The sequence below is a fragment of the Branchiostoma belcheri genome, unplaced genomic scaffold, assembly GCF_001625305.1.
Source record: "Branchiostoma belcheri isolate BF01 breed outbred unplaced genomic scaffold, Haploidv18h27 scaffold57, whole genome shotgun sequence".
Lineage (NCBI taxonomy): Eukaryota > Metazoa > Chordata > Leptocardii > Amphioxiformes > Branchiostomatidae > Branchiostoma > Branchiostoma belcheri.
This window is the reverse complement of record NW_017804209.1, coordinates 2,054,026-2,061,576: the sequence shown is the minus strand read 5'-3', so window position 1 is coordinate 2,061,576 and position 7,551 is coordinate 2,054,026. Positions and strand designations below refer to the sequence as shown.

General features: G+C 44.1%; 1 pseudogene; it reads left to right on the top strand.

Annotated features, from left to right (window-relative positions):
- Positions 1-5,282, top strand: part of LOC109481669 — a 12,735-nt pseudogene extending 7,453 nt beyond the window's left edge.
- The last annotated feature ends 2,269 nt before the right edge of the window (positions 5,283-7,551 follow it).

Genomic DNA, 7,551 nt, shown 5'->3' with positions numbered 1-7,551 from the left:
GTGGAAAGGAGGACAAAACAGGTGTATCAACGCCTTTACAAGTTGTCCTCCCAAACCTTAAATGATAATACAAAACAATACGGAACCGAGTCAAACAATAAACATTAGACATCAAAAATCAGTAGACATGAAATATACAATTCGGTAAAAGTTATACACAGAATTGATTATGTACAAAAATTATCAAATGTCATTATGTACAGATTAAAAAGCTAATTATGATACTAATGCAGCCTTAAAGCAGTGCATGAGGCACACCCACAAGATGTGGACGTGATCTTCCACAATTGACACAAGCATCACGAATCCTGTTTAAAGCGACCACCTGCCCATATCAACCAAATCTTATCAGCGGTCTTCTTGGGCAGTTCGAACTGGAGCTGGCTATTGTGCTGTTTAGAATACATCTTTTATTGTGCTGATTTGTACCTGCTTATTGACTGCGTGTGGTTATTGCGCTGTGTTTACCTGTTTATTGTCCTGTCAGACGGCTACAAGCCGAAAGACATCATTTTCCACTGGAAGGCAGATAGCTTTCTAAAGTTAAATGTGCTGGTCAGTGTTTTGATTTGCAGTGGAAATTTGTTCCAAAGGTAGATTGCCCTGTACTGAAAGGTTCTCTAGTTGATGTTTGTTTTTTGGTTTCTTGTTCCTTGTCCTGTCAGACGGTTACAGGACGAACGACATCATTTTCCACTGGAAGGCGGGAAACAGCTCGGTGCACGGACTGGACAACCTCAAACTGCAGCAGTTCATCGTGGGGGGTTACTACGCGCACGACGGGCTACTGAGGGACCACGAGTCAGGTACGGCTGTGAAATACACAGGTTACAGTCAACAGGCTAGGTATTACACAGTGTACATTCAACAAGCTAGGAAATACACAGGGTACTGTCAACAAGCTGTTCATCGTGGGGGGTTACTACGCGCACGACGGTCTACTCAGGGACCACGAGTCAGGTACGGCTGTGAAATACACAGTCAGGTTACAGGCTAGTGTAAGTCCTGACAGCATCAGTACTCAGTAAAGACAGACAAGTTGATGCTGCTGGAGAAGTGTAGTGAACACATGTGCTTAGAATGACCCTTGCCACTAAGGGCTGGGCTATCTCATTCAGCCCTGCGAATGTAGTTGGCATGACTATTTACAATTAGGACAGTCAACAAGCTAGGAAATACACGGAATACCGTCAACTAGCTAGGTACTACTGTAACACAAGGTACATTCAACAAGGTCGGAAATACACAGGGTGTAATGACAATGCAACCACGTAACTGCGTCTGTTTCCGTGCTGAGTACTGATTACCAAGCGTTTATAAGACTGGTTCTTTAATGTTGATTGCCGTTCCCAGGGGTGTTTATAAGTATGGTTATTTACTGCTGATTGCCGTCACCCAGGGGTGTACTCCCGGATCAAGCTGAGCTTCATCCTGCACCGCCAGGCGTTCTACTTCATCTTCCAGACGTACATCCCGTCCATCCTGCTGGTGGTGCTGTCATGGTTCTCCTTCTGGATCAACCCGGAGGCCGTTCCTGCTAGAGTCGCCCTCGGTAAGCCTGGGCTAGACTAACCCCGCAAATCACCCTTGGTAAGTTTGGTCTAGGCTAGAGCAAGGGGCTGAGGTGGGCAGAGACAGGTACATCTCACCTGGCAGCTAGAGACAGGTACATCTCACCTGTGTGCAGACAGGTACATCTCACCTGTGCAGACAGGTACATCTCACCTGTGCAGACAGGTACATCTCACCTGTGCAGTCAGGTACATCTCACCTGTGCAGAGACAGGTACATCTCACCTGTGCAGACAGGTACATCTCACCTGTGCAGAGACAGGTACATCTCACCTGTACAGTCAGATGCTCGGTAAGTCGTGCAGTCAGATGCCGTCAACTGGAAACAGCCCAACAGGCGATGTCGTCTCCGCTGATTCGCTTTACAGCAAACTCGTCTGAATGGACTCAAGCTTATGATGTTGAAAGTTTAACCTTTTGATCCAAAGATCCTCCGTCACCTAGAGCTTTCGATCAGGTTGTTGTCAGGCATCACCTCAGCAGATTGCTAAACACATGCAGGTTTGATGTACCGGCTGTTTTTCAGGCATCACCAAGGTGCTGACCATTTATATGGGGTATACTATAGGTGTTGATTTTCCTTGCGGTTTGTGTTGGTACTGCAGGCATCACCACGGTGCTGACCATTTATATGGGGTATACTATAGGTGTTGATTTTCCTTGCGGTTTGTGTTGGTACTGCAGGCATCACCACGGTGCTGACCATGACCACGCTGATGAGCGGTGCGCAGGCGCAGATGCCGAAGATCTCGTACATCAAGGCGATTGACGTGTACCTGGTGATTTTTTTTTTCTTTATTTTGATACCCTTTAGCCAAAAGGCGAGTCCCATGTCAGGTACTGGTCCATATGCAAACCGAGTAAGATTGTCTCTTTTATATATTACCTGTTCAATACTTTTCTTTCTAATTACCAAGTTTAAAGAGGTAGAAGGTAGAAGAGTCAGTTTACGGGGTGTGGCAAAAAGCATGCACTTGGTCTTCAAAACAGGTGATGCAATATACAGAGATGCTAATATAACTAATGTACTCTCCATGTGATGAATGTCGCATGTTGATGACATGGGTATGTCAGCCAGTAACCTGGGAATTTCATCAGTGCTGACTGTGTGGAACTGGAAACAGCAAGACTTTTCACCCACTCTCTCTGATGAGTAACCTATACGTAATGCTTTAAACGTAGTTAAGAATTTCAGTAGGGTCGCAGGACCCACTTTGAACATAGGTAAATGTGAAGCGCTATGGATAGGATCTTTTCAAAATCGTAAGGACAAGCCCTTTGGAATTTCATGGCCAGAGAAACCTATTAAGTCTCTAGGAATACATTTTAGTCTCTCAGATAAGATATGTGAGTCACTTAATTGGGACAAACGGATAAATAAAATTGAAACTCTTTTTTGTATTTGGCAAAAACGTAACTTGACCTCATATGGAAAATGCTATGTCATAAAAACTTTAGCCCTGTCACAAGTTATTAATAACATGTCTATGAGCTCAACCCCAGAGTGGGTACTTAAGAAAATTCTAAACTTAATTTTTCATCCATATTGTGCTGGTCAATAAGATTATTGTGTTTTTGGACTGTAGGTGATGTGCTTCCTCAGGTAACATGTGTGTTTTGTGACTGTAGGTGATGTTATTTCTCAGGTAACAGGTGTGTGTTGTGACTGTAGGTGATGTTTGTTTGTTTGTTTGTTTGTTTGTTTAGGTGATGTGCTTCCTGTTCACGTTCTTCGCGCTGGTGGAGTACGCGGCCGTCAACTTCGTCTCCTCCAAGATGGCGCTCAAGCGCAAGAAGCAGAACAAAGACGTGGAGAAGCTCGAGTGCGACTGCGAGGAATGTAACGTGAGTATTGAGGGCCTGCAAAGGGGGGGGGGCGACAACGCTCTACGCTGAATTCGGAAACCTCTCGATTACGCTTTACGATAAATTCCAAGTGGCTACAACGCGTTACGTAGAATTAAAACGCCGAATACGCTCTGCGCAAAAATATTACAGCGGTCCGTCTACGCTCTACGTAGAATTAAAACGGCCGATTTAATTCTACGGAAAAGGGCATGCGGGCCCGCAGTAATGAGTAAGACTTCAGAACTCGTTTCTACATCAGTCTATCTGGCTTTATAATCAGAACTTGTCATATCTGGGATGCAAACTTAATATCAGTAGTATGTGTATATTCATGTGGAGAAACTCGAGTGCGACTGCGAGGAATGTAACGTGAGTAAAATAGAACAATCATCCGATGTACGTCGGTGAAGGTTAGACAATCAGGTAATAAGATACGCCACAAAAGTAGTTACTTAAGCAACTAAATATGGTTTTGGAAACGGTCAGACGTTTTAGGTAGCATCCACTACCTTTCGTCAATCATCCGATGGCATCAGCTGCCAATGCTGGCTTAGCCCCCCCCCCCCCCCTTGTTTTTACACAACCAAGTCTTTTATTCAGCCGACGTTTCGGTGGCAGGTCCGCAGGCGTGATGAGCCGGAATGTTGTCTCCCATGTTTCAGGCCGAAAGTTCTGATGAGACAATGAGACTGTTGTATTTTGTGTTTCAGAGCGCGCAGAAAGGCATCAGCCTGCAGAGGCTGCCGGGCAGGTCCGCTCGCTGCCGCCTGGACCGCGGAAACTCCCTCCCGAACAACCTCATGGCCTCCACCTCGTTCGACAAAGTAAGAAACTGCTTACGTATTAATGTACTATTAACGATTTTATATTGATGTATAATGTTTTTAAATGAATGTTACAATTGACGAAATTGCAGCAGCTTGATGCTGCGAAGTCGGTTGAAAATTTGATCGATCGATTGATTGATTGATTGATTGATTGATTGACAAGCCCTGCAGCGCCAAGACCTTCCAGGTGGACATCGACGAGACTTCTCCCCTCAACGGCCCGAGAGCGGGCTCCAACGTCACCACGTCGCCTAGCAACGACGCGTCTCCTAGCAACGACACGAGCGGCTGCAACTCTCGCGAGGTTAGGGAGAGGTTTATTCACACGCAATCTTTAAAATAAACTTACAACAGTTTCCAGTTGTCACAAAGAAGCAGCTATGTTTAGAATTAAAACTTCAACAAAACGTTCTCTCACCTAGTGCTTTCGACCAGTCACTCTGGTCTTCCTCAGTAGACTGACCCACTGAGGCTTTTCACGTGGCGTCTTTGAAGTGTGACGTTAAAACTAGGTCAAAGGTATCTGGTAGACGATGTCGGCCCCCGTCGCGGTTCAGATCAACTTTTTGAGTTGGGTCTAGAGTTATAACTCTAAACATGTAACTACCAACACAACTTTCATGATAGTATAAGAAGCAGTTATGTCGATTTAGCTGAATGGAGTTGTGACATATCATAGAAGCAAAAATCAGCGACACGTTACACCAATAAAATTATATCGGACACCTGCTAAAAATTGAACATACATAGAAAAACTTGAAATTACATTTGAATATTTAGATTTTTTTACACTTTTCTGCAGGTTTTGGAGCCTGATGATGATTACGTCACCATGAACGAGGGACACCGACCAACCAGAATCCACCGATGCCTGTCACGTGGTCTGAGCTACAGGATGCCGAGGTTGAAAGACGCCATTATAATCGACCAGTACGCGCGCTTCGGCTTTCCGTTTACCTTCGCCGTGCTCAACATCGCGTACTTCACCTACTACTCGTACTCACTACTACTCCTACTTCACTACTACTCCTACTAACAGTGTAAGGACATCGCATACTTTACTACTACCCGTACTAACGACCAGTACGCGCGGTTCGGTTTTCCGTTTACCTTCGCCGTGCTCAACATCGCTTACTTCACCTACTACTCCTACTAACGACGGTAATACTTCACGTAATACTACTACTAACGGTACAAGGAACACCACGTACTTTACCTACTACTCCTACTACTAAAGGTGGCATACTTCACTACTACTCCTACTAACAGTGTAAGGACATCGCATACTTCACTACTACCCGCGTACTAACGACCAGTACGCGCGCTTCGGGTCTCCCTTTACCTTCGCCGTGCTCAACATCGCTTACTTCACCTACTACTCTGGGTCAAAACTTCATCTACTACTCCTACTAACGGCACAAGGAACATCGCGTACTTTACATACTACACTGTACTCCTGCTAACGGCTCAAGACTTCACTACTACTTGTGCTAACGACAACAAAGGACATCGCATACTTCACTACTCTCAAAGCAGAGGTTGTGGGGGAATGATCGTGAGCTTTTTATATAGTTTTTTTTTTTAGTCGCTACTACCCCACCAACGGTGGCCGGCGACCTCCCCTGGCTAATGGATACTGTCTTGCCACCGAAAGGGATCCGATTGGAGATTAATACTTCACTACTTCCCGTACTAGCGACGACTAAGGTAAAAGGAAGCCAGCACAAAATACTTCCGCGTCTTCAGCCGAACTTCTACCAGATTCTTTTTTTACTGCCGGACAGGAACAGCCTAAGAGCTGACTTTTTCCTCTTCAATATTACTTCTGCTAAAAAAGAACTATATGGCAGGTGTTGGATAGAAAAGGGACCTCGGTGATAGTTTAGCACATAGTTTTTACACGTACAAGCTGTCTGAAGGTCTTGCTGGCTATAAAAGGACGTCCGAGATGTGAACTAAATTGTACATACATTCCATAGATAAATTAGCCTTTTCCGTTTATATGTTAACAATTTCCTTACTCAAAAAGGTGAAGTTATATCATAGTAGAAGAAAAAAAACTAAGAAAAAAACGATTAACTGATTTATATAGATAGCCACGTCTTCAATGTAGTGTATTTTTGTGGAAAAACGTGAAACGCACATCGCAAGAGTCGATTTAATATTGGTTGCGTAGAATAGAAAAGAAACCAAACGTAATAGCTTGCAAGGTACGTAACTTGGAAATGTAAGCAAAAACACCTAGCGAAGTTAGTACTTTTCTACGTGATTCACTGTATTGTACAGATTGCATGTAAAAGACACAAATAACTAATTCTAAAAGGTAAGGAATCTCAGCTACTCAAGTTGTATATTTACTGTGCACAACATGCATGACTACAACTACATGTAAATTGATATTTGAAAATCCGATAAGAACCCAAAAGGCATGAGTAAATGATGCACCCTACTCTACTAGACTTGTATTCCTGTACAGTGTATTAAAGAATGCATTGAATGTAGCTTAGAAGCACACTGACCTGTGCGATGCACATTATGGCAAATACTGGCCTGCACAGTGTGGTTATTCTTTACATTTTCACCTGTAATAAACGGCGAGAGACATCATGCACAACCATTAAATAATATGCACTGAACGTCGCCTCCTTGCTGTTGTCGCTATATTGCAAGTCACTTAAAAAACGCAGACAGCCGAATTGTTGAGATGGATGAATGGATGAATGAATTAATAAATGATGAATGAATGGTTTATTACAATCATTATGATTAGTTATAAAAAGGAAGCGCGCATTTACAGACTAAATGGTACATTTTACTACAAACTGTTTTAACAACTTAACAGTCTCACTACACAAGTGTTCTAATATCTCTATGATTTGATACATGCCATAAAATGTCACGCCGCTGTGCGTTCCAGTCAACGCTTCTGTAGAACGAGAATGAATGGCTCGCAATGGAATACACAGTAAACGGTAGAGTCACAAAGATAATAGCGAAAGAGGGGGGGGGGCAATGAACTGCCAAGATGTATCAGCTGATCGGAGAGAGTCAAGCTAACCAAATCTCCCACCAGGCACTGCGCACGCCAACTCCCGTGACGTTTATCTAACCTTATTTGGTCATCAGTACTTATCCTGACCTTTACGACCAACTCGCTCAAGTCTCCACTCGCCCTGGGATAACCCCGCCGCCACCGGAAGTACCGAAATGTGCATCCGGGACAGTTTGTGATAGCGCCGGGCCCAAACCCGAAACGACTTCCGGTTACAGCAGGACCACTTCCGGTTTCCTGCTGCCCTGAGCCG